General features: G+C 44.1%; 1 protein-coding gene across 1 annotated transcript in view; it reads right to left on the reverse strand.

Annotated features, from left to right (window-relative positions):
- Positions 1–17,006, reverse strand: part of NFKB2 (nuclear factor kappa B subunit 2) — a 76,629-nt gene extending 59,623 nt beyond the window's left edge. The window contains exon 1 of the mRNA XM_073596612.1: positions 16,857–17,006. The gene's annotated coding sequence lies outside the window, so the exon portion shown is untranslated. The remainder of the gene's footprint in view (positions 1–16,856) is intronic.
- Positions 17,007–20,395: the final 3,389 nt, after the last annotated feature.

The following is a 20,395-nucleotide window of genomic DNA, read 5'->3' on the forward strand; positions in this document are numbered from 1 at the left end:
AGGGATATAAAAAGATATCCAAGGAATTGAGAATGCCAATCAGCAGTGTTCATACTCTAATCAAGAAGTGGAATATGAGAGGTTCTGTTGAAACCAAACCACGGTCAGGTAGACCAACTAAAGTTTCAGCCACAACTGCCAGGAAAATTGTTCAGGATGCAAAGAAAACCCCACAAATAACTTCAGGTGAAATACAGGACTCTCTGAAAACATGTGGTGTGGCTGTTTCAAGATGCACAATAAGGAGGCACTTGAAGAAAGATGGGCTGCATTGCCAAGTCGTCAGAAGAAAGCCATTACTACGCAAATGCCACAAAGTATCCTGCTTACAATACACCAAACAGCACAGAGACCTTCTGAAACAAAGTCATTTGCAGTGATGAGACCAAAATTGAGCTTTTTGGCCACAACCATAAATGCTACATTTGGAGAGGAGTCAACAAGGCCTATGATGAAAGGTATGGAGGTGGATCGCTGATGTTTTGGGGATGTGTGAGCTACAAAGGCATAGAAAATTTGGTCAAAATTGATGGCAAGATGAATGCAGTATGTTATCAAAAAATACTGGAGGAATATTTGCATTTATCAGCCAGGAAGCTGCACATGGGACGTACTTGGACATTCCAACACGACAATGATCCAAAACACAAGGCCAAGTCGACCTGTCATTGACTACAGCAGAATGAAGTGGAAGTTCTGCGCCGTGCTCTCTGTGTCAAGTGGCTTGCTATGGGGGCACTTGGAAAGGGTGAGGGGCCCAGAGAGGGACCTGAGAAGAGGAGGATCGGGGCTGCTCTGTGTAAAACCACCCCACAGAGCAGGTATGACGTGTTTTTTTTAATTACAAAAAATCCTTTACAATCACTTTAAAAGGCTGCTGTCAGTTTATTACCTTTACCTTTAGTATACAGTTGTTTAAAATACTATAATGCATAAAATTCAGCTCAAAGGAAAACCTTTTTTACTTTCTACTTCCTGTTTCATCAGGCAGGATCTTCTATCACCGCAGGATTTCACCAGGAAGGATGAAGTGGAAAATACAGTTGCAATATAGGGAAGATAATCATTGTAAATATATACTTTGCTAAAGCTGGAGAGCTTTTGGTTGTAAAGTGGTATAGATCATAACCACTGTAATCCTTTACCCCATGCTATTCTTTATACAGAGCTCATTAACCCCTTAGGCCTCCTGCATACGGTACCGATGTTTGAGCTGCTTTTTTGGACAGAATTTCAGGTGTATGTTTTGTGCATATTTTTTTAGTGCACACAAACACATTATACTATACAATTTTCTGGCAAAATATAGAAGACAATGTTACACCAAGTAAATAGATATCAAACATGTCACACTTAAAAATTGAGCATGCCCGATACCATGACAAACTACGGTACATTAAATTATCCATAGGCAGTGCTTTAAAAGGTTTACATAGGTAGCTTGGTTCTAGAATTACTGCTCTCGATCTGACATTAGCGATGATACCTTACGTGTGGTGCAAACCTATACCTTCAATGTCTTTACATTTTTTTTATCAACTTTATTGCTATCACAAGGGATGAACAACATCCCTTGTGATAGCAAGGGAAGTGACAGGTACTCTTTACTGATAGATCTGGGAACCAAAAGATCTCCTCTGCCTTTAAAAGCATCAGATCAAACCAAGATCGGTTCATTCCAATGCTTTCCGAAGCCAATAATTGGTTGTTTACATCCTGCAAAACTGTAAGTAATGAAATATTCATCGCTTCCGAGTTCTCCGACTATAGAGATGATCAGGGACGTTCTTCCGGTCCTCAATCATCCCTATGGTCAGCCGGCTGCAGTCCTGGGCTCCCCGCTGGAATGGGAGCACCCAGGAAGGGGGCAGAAAGGGGGGAGGGGGGCTTCAGCCACCTGTAGATGCTATCCAGTGGCTAATTAGCTGCTAGGATCGCTTTTACAATAAAAACCCATCGCCGCCTAAAAACAAAGATCGATGCAGGCATTATGCCGGTATAACTACATAAAGTGTACATAAAAAGAAAATCTAAGTGCCTTTTCTCATACAGGTGATACTCGAAAAATTAGAATATCGTGCAAAAGTTAATTTATTTCACTAATGCAACTTAAAAGGTGAAACTAATATATGAGATACTCATTACATGCAGAGCAAGATAGTTCAAGCTGTGATTTGTCATAATTGTGATGATTATGGCTTACAGCTCATGAAAACACCAAATCCACAATTTCAGTAAATTAGACTATTACACACAATCAATAAAACAAGGATTGTATATAGAACAATATCGGACCTCTGAAAAGTATAAGCATGCATATGTACTCAGTACTTGGTTTGGGCCCCTTTTGCAGCAATTACTGCCTCAATGCAGCGTGGCATGGAAGCTATCAGCCTGTGGCACTGCTGAGGTGTTATGGAAGACCAGAATGCTTCAATAGCGGCCTTCAGCTCTTCTGCATTGTTTGGTCTCATGTCTCTCATCTTTCTCCTGGCAATGCCCCATAGATTCTCTATGGGGTTCAGGTCAGGCTAGTTTGCTGGCCAATCAAGCACAGTAATCCCATGGTCATTGAACCAGGTTTTGGTGCTTTTGGCAGTGTGGGCAGGTCCTGCTGGAAAATGAAGTCAGCATCCCCATAGAGCTAATTTGCGGAAGGAAGCATGAAGTCCTCCAAAATCTCCTGGTAGACGGCTACGTTGACACTGGACTTAATGAAGCAGCACAGTGGACCAACACCAGCAGATGACATGGATCCCCAAATCAACACAGATTGTGGAAACTTCACACTGGACTTCAAGCATCTTGCAGTGTGTGCCTCTCCATTCTTCCTCCATACTCTGGGTTCTTGGTTTCCAAATGAGATGCAAAATTTGCTCTCATCAGAAAAGAGGACTTTGGACCACTGAGCAACAGACCAGGTCTGTTTTTCTTTAGCCCAGGTTAGACGCTTCTGACGTTGTTTGTTGTTCAGGAGTGGCTTGACAAGAGGAATATGACATTTGAAGTCTCATGTCCAGGATCTGTCTGTGTGTGGTGGCTCTTGATGCACTGACTCCAGCCTCAGTCCACTCCTTGTGAAAGTCCCCAACACTTTTGAATGGCCTTTTCCTGACAATCCTCTCCAGGCTGCGGTCATCCCTGCTGCTTGTGCACCTTTTTCTTCCACACTTTTCCCTTCCATATAACTTTCTATTAATGTGCTTTGATAGAGCACTTTGGGAACACCCAACTTCTTTTGCAATTACCTTTTGAGGCTTTCTCTCCTTATGGAGGATGTCAATGATGGTTTTCTGCATAACTGTCAGATCAGCAGTCTTTCCCATTATTGTGATTCTTACTGAACCAGACTGAGAGACCATTTAAAGGCTCAGGAACCCTTTGCAGGTGCTATGGCTTAATAAGCTGATTAGAGTGGGACACTTTGAGCCTAGAATATTGCACTTTTTCACAATATTCTAATTTTCTGAGATTGTGGATTTGGGGTTTTCATGAGCTGTAAGCCATAATCGTCACAATTATGACAAATCACGGCTTGAACTATCTTGCTTTGCATGTAATTAGTCTATCTCATATTAGTTTCACCTTTTAAGCTGCATTAGTGGAATAAATGAACTTTTGCACGATATTCTAATTTTTCGAGTATAACCTGTAATTGATATACAGCTGTCACGTGACCCAGCTCTTTCCCAACCTATCTGCAGGGAAATATCAGCAGGAGGAGCTTCAAGTCCTCTGCTACCAGCTACATGTTTAAAAAAAAAAAAAAAAGGAAGGAAACAGCCTTTGGAATACAAAGGAAAAATACATTATTGAGATCAAATAAATGTTTTAGATTGTCATACAAAAAAATATATATTTGAACTTAAATCTTTATTATTTTTGTGCAAAAACATGGTGAGGAGGTTCTGCCAATCACAGCCTGTTTCATTCCCCTCCAGCCTGTGTTTATGGTTTGTATGTGCTTAGAATTGAAGGTGAAGCCTCCAGAAATCAACATGTAATATCCCACCCCCATTGTTTTTAGCTTTTTAGTGGGCATGAAGGAGGAAGTAGTGGGCTGGCATTTATCCGGAGAGTATATGCCCAACATGTTTGACTCTAAAGTCACATGGGCTGCACAGATAAGAAAAAGGAGGAAATGAACAGCTTGTCATAGAGACTTCAGCCTGGGTTCACACAGGAGCGGTGCGGGAAACTGCATGCAAATCAGACAGGAAACGTGCTGCATTCCTGTTCACATATAATGCAATTCTTTGCAGTGCGATTTGAGATTATTCATTTTGTATGGGCTCAAATCATCCTGCAAAGATATTGGTACTTGACTGAAAGTATCTGTACTTGTACTCACTGGTACAAAAAAATTATATTGGTGCATCTCTACTTGAAAGCATTGTAAAGCATTTACATATTGTACCATGCTTTTGTCCCCCTGATGTAGATTCTCAGTGAATTAAAGCACGTTAGGGCTTATTCTTAGTTTTATTATTGAGGCAATTGCTGTTATTTTAATCAGCATGGTGATCTTCTTTGTGATTGATGTCATCAACTAGCCTATGATGTTTTATATGATGCAAACTTTGATCTTAATAAGGATTTAAAGTGTTACTAAACCCAAAACAGTAAAATAAGTCTGTATATGCAGTAAAGCATGCTTGTTATACTCACTGTGGAACTTAAGGGGTTAATCATCTGCATTGTGTAAAAAGGCAGTTTGATCCTGTCTTTGATCCTTTCCTTCTTTAAGGCCTCTTTTACACAGACGGTCCGTTCAGGTCCGCCTGTCAGTTGTTTAGGCGGACCTAAACAGACGTTCCATGGACCTCTATGGAGCATCAGATGTCAGCGGTGACATGTCTGCTGACTTCTGACCCACTCCGATCCGAAAAAGTGTGATGGAGGAAAAACCTACTTTTCCAGTCGTCTGCGGATCGAATGACGACAGACTCTACGGTCCATCTTCATCCGATCCCCCATAGGGGAGAGCAGAGCTCTGACAGGTCCGTCCCTGCACAGTGTGCAGAGACGGACCTGTCATCTGCCTGCTCAGCGGGGATCAACGGAGCGATCCCCCGCTGAGTAGAGTGGGCTCCGTACACGGACACAGTAAGAGCCCTTACTGTCCATTGCTACTCTGCTGATAGAATTGAGCCGTGGAGGCACTCTGTCAATACACACCAAACTGAGCATGTGTAGAGAGTTGTTTGTTTTGTTTGGGAGGGTACATGTACATGTACACAGGGCCAATCAGCACTGTCCAGACAGAAAGTCAGGGGTCATGCAGCATCATAGGACGGTCAGTGGAGAATAAAAACTCCTCCTACAAGCTTTAAGCAGTGCTCAGCTGGACACTGATAGAAGTCACAAGACTGCTATATACTGCTGTGGGGAAAAGGTATTTAGCAGTTTATGTTTACTAAAATAATTGCATTTCAATGTTCTGTGTACTGTAGGAGACCAGATATAGTGAATGCAGGATCCTTGGTGTAGTAACACTTTAATAAACGATGTTTATATTTTAATCCCAACCAAGAAAAAATAGGATTTTTATAACAGCTTACCCGTAAAATCCTTTTCTTGGAGTACGTCACAGGACACAGAGCAACATAGTAATCACTATGTGGGTATATAGGCACCTTCCAATACAGGAAGTTCACTCCCTATATAACCCCTCCTCCTACCAGGAGTACCTCAGTTTTTGTAGCAAAGCAATATACCTAAACCCAGAGGGGAGGGACCTCTGTGTCCCATGATGTACTCCAAGAAAAGGATTTTTCAGGTAAGCTGTTATAAAAAATCCTATTTTCTTTATTGTACATCGCGGGACACAGAGCACCATAGTAATCACTATGTGGGACGTCCCATAGCAATGCTATTTGATGGGAGGGAGACACAACCCGTAGGGTACCCCCAGACTTAAGGACCTATAATGATGCCTGCAGCACACTGCGCCCAAAGGCGATATCCTCATGCCTTCTTACATCCACCTGCTAAAATTGGTGAATGTATGTACTGAAGACCAAGTTGCGGCCTTACAGATCTGAGCCATGGAGGCCTGATGACGCACTGCCCAAGGAGCACTAACCGCCCTGGTAGAGTGCGCTTTGACTTGAAAAGGTGGAATCTTACCCCTTAAATCATAAGCCTGAATTATAACTTGCCGAATCCACTTAGCGACAGTGGATTTCGACGCTGCCTGCCCTGTCTTAGGACCCTTTTGGCAGTATAAATAAGACATCAGTCTTCCGGATCTGAGCAGTCGTCTTTAAATAGACTTTGACCGCTCTCACCACATCAAGACAATGTGGTGACTTCGCTTAACTGGAACATGGTTTTGGAAAAAACGATGGCAGGACAATATCTTGGTTCAGGTGAAAACCTGAGACGACTTTTGGCAGAAACCCTGGACGAGGGCGCCACTCTGTCCTTGTGAATAATCAAGTATGGCTCTTTACAAGAAAGAGCAGCCAATTCTGAAACCCTCCTTGCTGAGGATATAGCAACCAAAAACACTAACTTCCTTGTCAGAAGGACTAAGGAAATATGCTGTATCGGTTCAAATGGCTGTTTTTGTAACACTGACAAAACTAAGTTCAAGTCCCAAGGGTTCAAAGATGATCTAACTGGCGGATTAAGCTGCATCTCCTCTTGCATAAAACCCCAGACTAAATAATGCGAAGCAAGCGGTCTCTGAAGTAAGACCGATAAAGCTGAGACTTGGCCCTTAATAGTATTCAAGGCCAACTTCATCTCTACCCCTAATTGTAGAAAGGCAAGAATGCTGCCTAAGATATACCTCCGAGGGTGCCAACCCTTGGATTCACACCAGGAAATGCAAGCCCTCCAGACTCTATAATAAATAGTTCTGGAAGCTGGCCTCCTTGCATTAATCAAGGTAGAGATAATTGACCCAGAAAGCGCACGTTTCTTCAGAATGTGGGTTTCAATAGCCAAGCCGTTAAATTTAGAGTTCGTAAGGTAGGATGGAATATCGGCCCCTGTGAGAGTAGGTCTGGCCGTAGTGGAAGGGACCATGGATCCTCCACCAACATCTTTACGATTTCTGCATACCAGGACCTTCTGGGCCACGCTGGGGCTACCAGAATTATCGGCTTTCTTTCCAGCTTGATCCTGCAAAGAAGTCGTGGCAGCAACTGAATAGGGAGAAATGCATAAATCAGTGAAAACTGATCCCACGGGGTCACCAACGCATCTGTTCTGCATGCGAGTGGATCCCTCATCCTGGACACAAAGTTGACCAACTTCGTGTTGAACCTGGACGCCAGAAGATCTACGTCCGGAGTCCCCCATTTCTGGCAAACAGCCCGAAAAATGTCGGGGTGAAGAGACCATTCCCCCGGGAGCAACTGCTAGTGACTCAAAGTCCGCCTGCCAATTCTCTACTCCCGGAATGAAAACTGCTGATATGCATGGAACATTCCTTTCTGCCCAAGTTAGGATATGGTTCACCTCCCTCTGTGCTGCGAGACTCCTGGTGCCCCCTTGATGATTAATGTAAGCCACAGCTGTGGCATTGTCGGATTGGATCCTGACAGGACAACCCCGTAACCTGAATGTCCAAGTCTTTAGAGCCAGACTCACTGCCCAGATCTCTAGGATGTTGATGGGCAAGGTCCTTTTGGTTCTTGACCACTGTCCCTGGACAGTTGTCTTTTCTAGCACTGCTCCCCAGCCTGGAAGGCTGGCATCTGTCATTACCACCTTCCAGATAACTGATCTGAAGGATTTTCCTTTCAACAGATTCTGGGTTAGCATTGGCAAGTCTAAAGCTTGAATCGTTTTATTCCAAGCACACAGGATACTGTTTTGCAATAGTCTTGAATGGAACTGGGCATAAGGAACGGCTTCGAATGAAGCCACCATCTTTCCTAACAACCTTATGCAAAGGTGAATGGAGGGACCTCCTTTTGACCTGACCATCTGCACCAGCTCTCTTGTGGAGTTGATCTTTGCCTAAGGCAAGAACAAATTTTTCTGAGCTGTGTCTATGATCCCAAGTACTCCAGCCTTTTTAGCAGTTTTAAGGAAGACCTCTCTAGGTTGAGAATCCAACCTAGACTTTCCAGGTAACTGGTTGTAATGTTCTCGCTTTGCTCCAAACGAGCCACCAACTGGTCTATTAGCAATAGATCATCTAGGTACGCCAAGACTGTTATGCCCTGTGCCCTTAACCTGGCTAAAGGTGGGGCCAGAATTTTTGTAAACACCCGGGGTGCTGTAGCTAGCCCGAAGGGCAAGGCTACAAACTGAAAATGCTGCTGTTCTACCTCGAACTGCAAAAACCTTTGGTGAGTGGGAAATATAGGCACATGCAGATATGCATCCCTGATGTCGATAGATGCCAGAAGTTCTCCTCCTTGTGGGATAGAAACTACTGACCTGATCGACTCCATGCGAAAAGTGCGGATCTTCAGGAACTGATTTAGATTCTTTAGATCTAGAATGGGTCTGAGGTGTCCATTCGGTTTTGGTACCGTAAAGAGGTTTGAATAAAATCCCAAACATTGCTCTTCTGTGGGGATTTGTATGATCAACCCCTGAGCCAGTAATCGGTCTAGTGCCCGAAACAGAGATTGCCTTTTCCCTGGATCTTTGGGAACGTTTGACCTCAGAAAACGAGACGGTGGAAAGTCCTGAAATTCTAGTTTGTACCCTAAAGGCACCATGGAGATGACCCATCTGTCCTGAATTTCCTCTTGCCAGACTTCTGAGTATTGCATAAGTCTTCCCCCCACTTTGGCGAGGGGGGGCATCCCTTCATAATGAGGCTTTAGAATTCTGTTTTGCAGGTTTCCGCCCCCAGGACTTCTTTTGTGCTTGGGCCTGACTCTGAGGCTTTCCTCTAGTCTGATGGCGGAGGCCGTCGCCACAGCCTAGAGGCGGATGCCCCAGCGCAGGAGAAAGAGTCTTTTTAAATGAAGGGCGTTTATTCCTTCTCTTAACTGGTAAAAGAGTACTTTTCCCACTTGAAATCGTTTGGATGTATTTGTCCAAATCGTCCCCAAATAGCCAATCCCCATGAAAAAGAAAACCTGTCAGAGGCTTTTTGTATGGTGCTTCGGCTGACCAATTTTTTAACCACAGGATTCTACGCATGTGTAGCCCAAGCGCAAGGCGGGACGCCTGGTGAATAGAATCTTTCATGGCGTCTATGGCAAAACATAATGCACTTGGTAGTTCGGCCAAATCCCGGGCTTGCTGTACAGAAACCTCTTTAAGGGCATGTCTATAATGGTCCTTTAGGAATTGACAGAGGCCTATTGCAGTGACTGCAGGCTGAATAACGGCACCTGCTAAAGAAAAAGAGGATTTTACCAGGAATTCCAACCTTTTATCTGTTGGATCCCTAAGCATTTGTGCATTGTCTACAGGGCAAGTTAGGCTTTTATTCACACTGGAAATCGCAGCGTCAACTGCTGGTACATACCATCTTTTGGTGAATTTCTCCTCCATGGGATAGAGAACTGAGAATCTCTTTGGAGGGAGAAAATGCTTATCCGGGTGATCCCATTCAGCATAAATAAGCTGTTCTAGTAATGAATGGACAGGAAATGCATGCAAAGGCTGTGAAGGTTTTAACGAACCCAAGGAAGAAACTGACTGTACCAGCAATTTCTCAGATTGCGAGGCAGAAAAAGGTTCATCCACCGTTGTTTCCTCTGCAGAGGAGTAATCGGTTTGTCTTTCCTCCTGATTGCCTGAGGGTAACACCTCATCCTCTACCCACTGTCCCCTTGGCAAAGGGTCTAAGGTGGGGGAGGGGGATCTAACACGCTTCCTATCCTTTTGGATGGAGGATGTGATTAAAGCCCCTAATCTTCCCTCTAGGCCCAGCAGGGCAGAGGAAAAGGCATCTTCAGTCACGTATACAGGGGCTGAGATGTGAGAAGCAGCTGCACCACCAATTTGTTCCAATGACTCACCCTGGCTTGCCATATCTGGTATTTCAGGCGAGGATGACAGTGTGGAGGAATGACTGGGGTTCCTAGCACCTGAGGGTGAAATCTTTGGTACCTTTTTGGTCTTTGTGGTGTCTTTTTTGGTAGGCATAGTCCTAAGCACAAAAAGCAGAGGCACTATTTAAATGCACTAATCGCTGAACAATAGTCTGACAGTATAATGCCGCTAATACAAGTTCAGCCTAGCGCCGGGAAAAATGTCCTTTCCATATTAGGAACGCCCATTTGCAGCCCTTACATGCCCCACCGCTCCGTGTCCCAAGTGTAGCCAGCTTGCTTCTCCTCGCTATATAGCCAAGGAGAGACTGCTCCAGCCAATGTCTTAACCCTGCGCTTGCGCCGTGCATCCTCGCGGACGCTATGTCCTACACACAGCGCCACGCCCAAGCCCCGTCGTCAACCCGCCCCCCAAAAAACTTTCCCGCGTGCAGGCGGCCTTTGGGTCTGCAGACCCAACACAGGGGGGGGGGGGGGGGCGGAGGCAGAGCCTAATGACGCAGAGCAGGAAGAAAAAACCTGTGGAGCTGAAAACCGGGGGGGGGGGGTATTGCAAGGTGGGTAGCAACAATTGTTGATTCCCTAACCCTCTTGGTCCCTCCAGGGGGGAGAAATATGGGATGGCAGATCTCTTACGTCAAGAGGAATCCCCACTGTGCAAGCTGCTGCTGCCACACACAGACTGACACTGAGCTGAAGTGAAGACAACAGATTAAGGTATCTGCATATACTCCCTCTAGTGGAGAATTAAGGCATGACAACATTTTTCCTTAAAGAAGAAAACCATAGGTGGACTTTTATAGTTCCTAGGCTTCTTCCCTTACCTTATCCTCGCCGCAGGATTCTGCTGAATTAACAGACAGATCCAACCTTCACCCATTACGGCGGGCTGCATTAGCAAACCTTCAAGGACTGGGTCCCTTTTTATCATGGTTCCACTCCCATGGACCTGTAATAGCACCCCGCCAGGTAAAATGTTTAGGTAATGTAAGCATGACCAAAGCCCTGGGTCCCGGGGTCCAGGCCTTCAAGGAGAGGCGTTACAGGCAAAACCTCGTTCTTCTTATGCGAGGCCCGGGCACCATCCACCTTGGCCTCAGTGGCACTTTGGATGGATCTGGTCTGTGGAGGCCATTTAAATCCAGCAGGGATCCCTCCAGTGGAGCTCCTCAGAGCACATCTTCACTCGTGACCAACACCTTAGACACTGGCGAAAAAACTGAGGTACTCCTGGTAGAAGGAGGGATTATATAGGGAGTGAACTTCCTGTATTGGGTATACCAGTGTCCATCACCTGAAGGCGCCTATATACCCACATAGAGATTACTATGGTGCTCTATGTCCCGTGATGTATGATAAAGAAATAAGGTTTTTGTTCACACATGTAGGGATGAGGCACTGTAATCAACCAGACTGGACTATTAACCTTAAGTAATTTAATAAAAAGTCAGCAGCTATAGTATTTTTTTTTCTCCACAGTCTGAAGACCCCCTTTAAATAGCTGCAAGACTGAGTGATGGCTAGTTTTTACACACACAACAAACCCTTCTTCTGAGGAACACCTCAAGGAGGACTGCATGTTCTTACAAACCTCCAAGGGGCAGGTCACCCTGGGCTCAAGGGGGTCGAATGAAGCCAAGCATTATTCTACCTAAAAGACCAGAGGCGGCACTGAAAGGGGGGAGCAAGTCTCAGGGGTCAGTATCAGAGAGGAGGCAAGTATTACATCGTAAGCCACTTTTTGTTATAAAAATGATGGGAAATATATTAGTACTCTAAGGTAGAGTGGGGTTTTCAACACTGGACCGCCAAAACACATCAATACTTTTCTGAGAAAAGAATTAACAAAACTTTGCCTCGCTACGCATCCCATTCTTTCCAATTGTCCCAATTCACACTTGTATGCTCAAAAAAGCACTTTTTTTTTTTTTTTCCTTTTTTTAACCGCTCTGAGGTGTTTTTAGACCTGCAAATGGGAATATGCCTGTAAAACGTGTAATATGCACAGGTTTACACCTGAAGAACTCCTCTCCTCTTACAGAATTGTTCTATCCCCTTGCTCAGCCCAGGAAACAAACCCCTAAAGCTTGATACATGAGCAAAAAAGGCCTTTAAAAATGCTTCAAAATAACTGGAAATTCGCACAGCTTAGGTGTGAATGCAGGCTAAAGGCAAAACTTTGTTTTCATTTTGGATAGTGTAAGGGAGGATTATAACTTATCAGAGTTTTTTGCCATCTGTGTCAACTTCCTGTCCTATAGCCAAAAAAAAGGAAGTGAGAGCAAATTCCTCCAAAGTTAATTAACCACTTGCTGACCGGGCCATAGCCAAAAGACGGCTACAGCGCGGTCGGCTTATTCTGGGTGGGTGTCCGTGGGACGTCCTCCAAGAATGTTGCTCTCACGCGCCCCCTGGGGCCAACTCCCGCCAACATCCGTGACCGACGGGTATTGAAGACCCGGTGCATCACAGATTGCAGTAAATGGTCGCTTGGAGCAGCCGTTTACCACTTTGCAATAATCTGCAATACACTGCAATAATGTGCAGTACTCTGCCAATACTCTGCAATAATGTGCAATACTCTGCAGCACTCTGCCAATACTGTGCAATAATGTGCAATACTCTGCCAATACTCTGCCAATAAATTTTAACAGAAACAAAGGGTTTTTTTGGGGGGTTTTTTTACCTAATTTTCAGTCTTTTTTGATTCATAGCGCAAAAAATAAATAACCCAGCGGTGATTAAATACCACCAAAAGAAAGCTTTATTTGTATGGAAAAAAAGGACAAAAATTTCTTATGGGTACAGTGTTGCATGACTGAGTAATTGTCATTTAAAATGTGAGAGCACTGAAAGCTGAAAATAGGTCTGGTTAGGAAGGGGGTTTAAGTGCCCAGTGGTCAAGTGGTTAAGAAAACCCAGTTTATCACCAGAACCCGTGGGGACACAGGTTCTGAAGATAAACAGAGGAAAAGAAGAGGGAGAGGGGAAGGAATAGTCACAGCAGTAAAAACCATGTAAAACAAATTAAAAATAAATAAATAAAAATAAAATAATTGAGAAATAACCATGGCTACCACAAGTCGGCTCAAATCAGCCCCATTGAGCTACAAAACCCAACACCGGTCATATACAGATCAGAGCAAAACAAATAAAAAATAATAAATAACAAGCATTTAGGTGCTGAGATCAAAAATCTGTGGTACTAAATGATGCCTAACAGTTATACATGTTTAAAAACATTACGATAGCAACATTAATAATTTATTATAAATCATAAAAACCTATGATGAAAGGTGCAATAAATAGCAAAGGGTAACATTGAAAAGATAGAAAATACTGCTACAAATGTATCATATTCCTATGGATGTCATAACAACACCTGTTTACACTGGTGATTTAACCTAGTGTAAACAGTTTGGAGAAAAATCTACAAACATTACAACAGAAGACCCTTACGTCCCATTCACACAGGGGCAAACGACTGCCCGGGCGACTTGCAAAACGACTTCTGTATAGAAGTCTATGCAAGTCGCCCCAAGTCACCCCCAAAGTCGTACAGGAACCTTTTTCTAAGTCGGAGCGACTTGCGTCGCTCCCCTTAGAACGGTTCCATAGCACAGAACGGGAGGCGACTTGTCAGGCGACTAGGTCGCCTGACAAGTCGTCCCTGTGTGAATGGGCTCTTAGAACTACAGGCAAAACTTTTTTTTATTTATTTTAGATAGAGCAAGGGAGGGTTATAATCCTTCAGATTTTTTTTGCCATCTGTGTCCCATTGTGGATTCCCTTCACTTCCTGTCCCAAAACCAAACAGGAAGGAAGGGAGAGGAAATCAGCAAATTAAAGGAATTCCTTGGGGACCCCCAGGTCACCAGGACTAGTGTCCCTAAAGGAAAATTTTCCCTCTATTACTTTTTTGGGGACAACCCAAAATGTAGGTTTTCTTTCACTTTACATGATAATGGTAAACCGGACAAATAGAGAGGGTGAATCTCCCTAACGAGGATACAGACAGAAATAAAAACTGACAGGTGTTCTAATCCACCTCTACTCTATCCAAAACTGAAAAAAAAAAGTTTTGCCTTTTGTTATACTTTAACTCAGTGTCAGATAATTTACTACCGCTTACAGCTTGTCAGAGAAATGGGGGAGGGGGTTCAGTGAGGAGAGTTCTAAGAGCCAATTGGAGGGAAGGGACACACCCCCCTTCACACAGCACACAGGAACAAGGCTGAGGCTGTCAATCAGCTGGAGGTACCTCCCCTGTCACCTTTTTTCTCTTGGTGTCCGGAAAACTTGTTAGAAATGATTCATGCAGATAGCAGAAGCAGGAATGAATCAGCAGACAGAAATTACACTTATGCCACATACACACGAGCGGACTTTTTGGTATACTTGGTCCGGCGTACCGGAGTCTCAGACAACAACCACTACTCTTTAGCAGATGCACGGGGGTACTGTTAATGGCAGTGCGTTTTTTAGGTGCACAAAACCACATGGAGCAGCCACGTTTTTAAAACAGGTTTGGGGACTTTTTCCTTGCATTTCCTGCAGGTACAGCTGCCCAGTCAAATAAATAGGCTGCTCTGCCCATGAAAACGCATGACCTGCACTAATGTGACCATAGACTAAACGTGTGTGAACACCGCTCTTAGTGCCGGTTCACACAGGGGCGACTTGTCAGGCGACCTAGCCGCCTGACAAGTCGCCTCCCGTTCTGTACAATGGAACCGTTCTAATAGGAGCGGCGCAAGTCGCTCCGACTTAGAAAAAGTTTCCTGTACTACTTTGGGGGCGACTTGGGGCGACTTGCGTAGACTTCTATACAGAAGTCGTTTTGCAAGTCGCCGTGGCAGTCGTGTGCAGGTCACCCCGATGAGGCGACCTGCAAGTCGTGCTGCCCCTGTGTGAACCGGGGCTAAGTCAGTCTCCTATTTCCGCCTCCACTAACACACTAACCAGGTGCTGGCCCCGTCCATCACTAATTCTAATAAGCAAAAAGGAATCTGGTTGGCTGCACGTCCAGTAAAATCACCTTTATCGCTGTGAAACGCGTTAGCTGGTGATGCTGTTCCCCTCTATTTGTGTTTTTGAATTTATTTTTTTATGAACTTGCAGAAATAAAGGCGATTTTACTGAACCTAGACTAAGGCTTCATTCACATTTGGCGTTTTGGGATCTCGGGCAGAACTGCTGCAATTCTGCCCGTGTTATCAATTCACACTGCAATCGCAAAACGTATGTTTGGCTGTCATTAATTTTCAATGGCACCTAAAGCTAGGTTCACACCCATGCGTTTTGCAGTGCATTTTTAGTTTTGCACATTCACATCTGTGCGTTTTCAACTGATGCATTATTTGGAAAGGCTCAGGGACTTTTTTTGGTTCTATAGACTTGAATGGAAAAACAGCAGAAACGCATAAAAAATGCAGTGCTTGCGTTTGTAATGTGTTTTACGCTGGCTTGTCCTACATGACAACAGGCACATCCCAAAAACGCATCAAAAATGTGTGTGAAAGGAAAAATGCATCAGCCGCAACCTAGCCTTTAGCCCTGGTTAACACTGGTGTGATTTGTCATGCGATTTGAAAGTTCCAAATCGCATGACAAGTTGCACCCCATTGCCAGCAACGGAACCGTTCAAAACGCTGTGTTTTAAAAAGGTTTCTGAACTACTTTTTTCCCAATTTCATTGCAACTTGCATAAACTTCTGATAAATGAAGTCGCAAGCCGCATTGAAATCGGAGGTGCAAATCGCACTGATCTGCGGCTCTGAATTTGCGCTGAAGTAGTGAGATTTCAAAGCCACACCAGTATGAACCAGGGCTAAATGTGGTGCAGCGTTCCCATGATAAATTGTGCAGCAAACCGCAACGTGCAAATCTTGCTGCCCAAAAGAAGCTCCAGCTCCTTTTTAGGTAACAAGCTTCGCACTTTGCGAATCGCGGTGAAACCTTGAAACGTTTTAAGGTGCCATTGAAAATTAATGCCACCTAAACATGCGTTTTGGGACTGCAGTGTGATTTAAGATCGCGGGCAGAATCGCAGCAATTCTGTCCAAGAATCAAAAACTCTGAATGTGAACGGAGCCTTATCCTGGGTTCACATTAGTGCGTGTGGAACACCGCATGTGATTCGTACAGGAATCACACCGCATTCCTGTGCACATCGCATGCAATGTCTGCTATTTGAGCCAAACATTTTGTAGGGCTCAAATCGCATCCGCACCTGAATTGCATTGCATGGGTGTTCACACTCATGCAGCACGATTCTGATAATCTCACTGCGTTTTTCGATCTGTTTCGGGGTGTCTTTATTCTAACATTGACACCCACAGCAGATCGCATGGATGCCGCGTGATTGCTATGCAGTGTGATGTGAGGAAACGCAGCGAATCCTGTGCGTATCCCACATCGCATCAGTGTGAACCAAGGCTTAAAGTCCTTTGTTTGTGGATGCACATTGTGTCCAGAATGTTGGTCCCCACCCAATGATCACCTCATTAATCTTCTCTTTGGAGAGGAACCCCAACTTCATAATATTTCCCAGTCTATAGACACCAAACACACTGGACAGCTGGGACATGTAGTTCCTCAGCACCTCACCTAGTCCTGTGCTAGAGGATACACTGTCCATCTATACACTACACACCACATACATTGATATATATATATATATATATATATATATATATAAAAATCACATACATATATCTCTCTCTCTCTCTCTCTATACACACTGTGCACTTCTAGCATATACACACAAAGAGAGACATGCCGTGCACCAAATATATATATATATATATATATATATATATATATATAATAATAATATACACACAGAGTATATATGAAGAATAGTCAGGGAGGTCTCACCTCTGTGGAAGGCTCCGGCCCGGTACTGCCAGTCAGGTTCCTCCTGTCCAGGGAAAGTACCGAACACTCCGAAGTAGGGGAATTCCAGTGACGAGCCGCCTTCTCCTTCCCCTCAGAAACTAGCATGTCATTCATTGGGTACACAAGCTCCTAGACCCGCCTCCTGCTCCCGCTTCGCCCAGTGAAAGACAAGCCGGTGCTCCGTCAGATTAGGCGACCCGTCAGAATTGGTAACGGAAGTGGCGTTCCGTCGCCGCCATCTTGCTACACCCCGCACTCTTCCACAGTAATGATAAACAGAGAAGGGGGCAAGCGGACATCTTGTTACACCCACCGGAGTTTTGCATTTTACACTTATTTTTAACAGGAAACGGAGCATATATGATGAAATACAGTATTGGGAAATCCATTGGACTGATTACATGTTGAATTATAAAAGCAGCAGTGTTCTGTCATATTAGCAAACCTGTGAGATCAGCAGGTTTGCCGCTGTAGCGTCGCATATGGCAGCCCATCACATTTGGCTGCTGAAGTAACATTCCGCTGAGAAATTTCGCACTGCGCATGCGTAACTTGCCGATATGCGTTACAAAAGCTCATGGAAGTGACGTTACAGACAAGCTCTTCTGTATAATTATTGATTGTAAGACACCACTTTGCAACAGGACCTCTCATGGGTTCGCTTCGGGCACGGCCTCGATTTGCTCCGCATAATTATAATCTAACCCTATGTCCACTTGGATGGTGGGGCTTGAACCTGGACTTAGGGGTAGAGCCACATAATAACTGTCATAAAAGTGTGTGAGCGCATATGGCGGCGTCACGCATGCGCACTTCAGCGGGTAGCCAAATGTGATGGTTCGCCATATGTGACACTACACCGCTGCTTTTAGAATTCAATATCTAAACAGGCCATCGGATTTCTATAGACTGTATCTCACCTTTTATAAGCTCCATTTCCTGTTAAAAATAACTGTGAAATGCAAAACTCCGATGGGTGTAACAAGATGTTACTTACAGAGGCTGTCCTTAGAAACGTTCCTGATCCCCTTGTACACTTGAGGAAAACATTGGAATGTTACACTCAGCATGTCTCTATGTTCCTATTTAACCACTTCAGCGCTGGAAGATTTAACCCCCTTCATGACCAGGCCAATTTTCACGATACGGCACTGCGTTACTTTAACTGAATAACTGAAAAAAACGTGGCCATGCAACGCTGTACCCAAATTAAATTGATGTCCTTTTTTTCCCCACAAATAAAGCTTTCTTTTGATAGTATTTGATCACCTCTGCAATTCACATTTTTTTGTGCTACAAATCAGTGGCGGCTGGTGGGTTTTTCTTTTTTGGGGGGGGAGTGGCAAACACAAACGACCACCCCGCGGGCGGCAGGTGGCATGGCACTACCACCCCCCACTCCCCTGGGCAGATAGCGGCACGGGACTAACACCCCCCACCCCCACCCCCCCCCCCCGCAGCATGTCACTACCACTCCCCACGGCGGTCTGGCACTTACCCGATCTATGTGGTGGGCTGTGGTGTACTCCAGTACAGTCCTTGCGAGTGTCAGGGTGCAGGCAGCAGCTCCCTCCACCGCGTGTCTCCTCTGTCTTCCGCCTAAGCGCTAGGCATCCAATACCTGCCTCCTAATTGGTGGGGAGGAACTTTAGTGTGAAAATAGCGAAAATGTATTCACTATCGTCACATAACTGGGTGGGCTCGGAGAGCAATGCTCTGCGCTCCAAGTCCACCCTTTTTTTAAAGCCTATTAGAGCCTCTGGCTCTGATCAGGTGCTTAAAAAAAACAAAAAAAAAAAAACACTCACCCTGCATTGGAATCCATGGTTCGGCGCTCTATTTTGTAGATCAGGGGGCCGGATGCATTGATAGGGGAGGCAGCGCCCGTGCGGCCTCTATGGACGGGCCACCACTGCTATAAACAGAAATACACCGAAAATTTTAGAATAAAAAAAAACAAAATTTTTTATTTATTATTTATTTCAGGTACTTATATAGCGCCGTCAATTTACGCAGCGCTTTACATATATATTATACATTCACATCAGTCCCTACCCTCAAGGAGCTTACAATCTAAGGTCCCTAACTCACATTCATACATACTAGGGACAATTTTGACAGGATCCAATTAACCTACCAGCATGTCTTTGGAGTGTGGGAGGAAACCGGAGTACCCGGAGGAAACCCACGCAGACACAGGGAGAACATGCAAACTCCAGGCAGGTAGTGTCGTGGTTGGGATTCGAACCAGCGACCCTTCTTACTGCTAGGCGAGAGTGCTATCACCACACCACTGTGCTTTCTGCTATAAAACACATCCAATAAAAAATTGTTAAAAAATCGAATTTCTTGATAAATTTAGGCCAATGTGTATTCTGCTACATATTTTTGGTAAAAAGAAATCCCAATAAGCATATAATAAATGGTTATAGCTAGGGTTGCTCCGATACTAGTATCAGTGCTGATACCAAGTATTTGCACAAGTATCGGTACTCGTGCAAATGCACCGATACCTTCAGGCTTGGCTCTTTGAGCTGTCAGTGGGTCTCCCCGGTGCTAAAGAAGTCCAGTAATTGGAGCTGTCAAAAAAAAAAAAAAAAAAAGCAGCCAGCAATGTTTATTACCAACATTGCTCAGCCCTGAAACACTAAAATAAAAAGAAACATTGTTTCTTTTTGTATGTTTCTGTTTTTTCATCTGCAGATCAAACACGATAAATAATTAAAACTTTTTTTTTTTGTTTGCTTTGTTAGTGAATATTTTTACACATATATATTAACATATATTTTCACATTTCACATTGAAAAAGTGCTCAATAAAAAAAATAAATCAATTTATTTCATTTGTAAATAACTTTTCAATGCTTTGAACCATTGCTGACAGCTGAAGTTAAAACAGTTGCTGTAGGCATCGGTAATTGGTATCGGCGAGTACTAAAAAAAAGTATCGGTACTTGTACTCATTGTAAAAAAAATGGTATCAGTGCATCCCTAGTAATAGTGTCTACAAACTATAGGATATATTTATGGAGTTTTTCTTTATTTATTTTATACTAGTATACTAGTAATGGCAGCGATCAGTGACTTATAGCATGACTGCGTTAATGCAGCGGACATTTTGACACTTTTCCTGGAACCAGTGACACTAATACAGTGATTTGTGCTAAAAATATGCACTGTCACTGTACTAATGACACTGGCAGGGAAGGGATTAACATCTAGGGTGATCAAAGGGTTAACTGTGTGCTGCTTTTACTATGGGAAGTATTGGATTCTAGTCTCTGCTTTGCAGGAACACATAATCCATTCCTTGCCCCCTGTCAGAACTGAGATATGCCTTGATAGGTATATGTTCGGCATATCTCAGTTCTCTGCGTATTGCCAATGATCAGCAGGTGCCAGGCACCCGCAGATAGGCTCCTGCTGTGAATTATTACAGCAGAAGTGGCCCTCTGGCGACGCACGCGCCTCCTACAGGCAGAATCACATGTACACATGTGATCCAGCACACAGCTGCCA

The sequence above is a fragment of the Aquarana catesbeiana genome, linkage group LG08, assembly GCF_042186555.1.
Source record: "Aquarana catesbeiana isolate 2022-GZ linkage group LG08, ASM4218655v1, whole genome shotgun sequence".
Classification (NCBI taxonomy): Eukaryota; Metazoa; Chordata; class Amphibia; order Anura; family Ranidae; genus Aquarana; species Aquarana catesbeiana.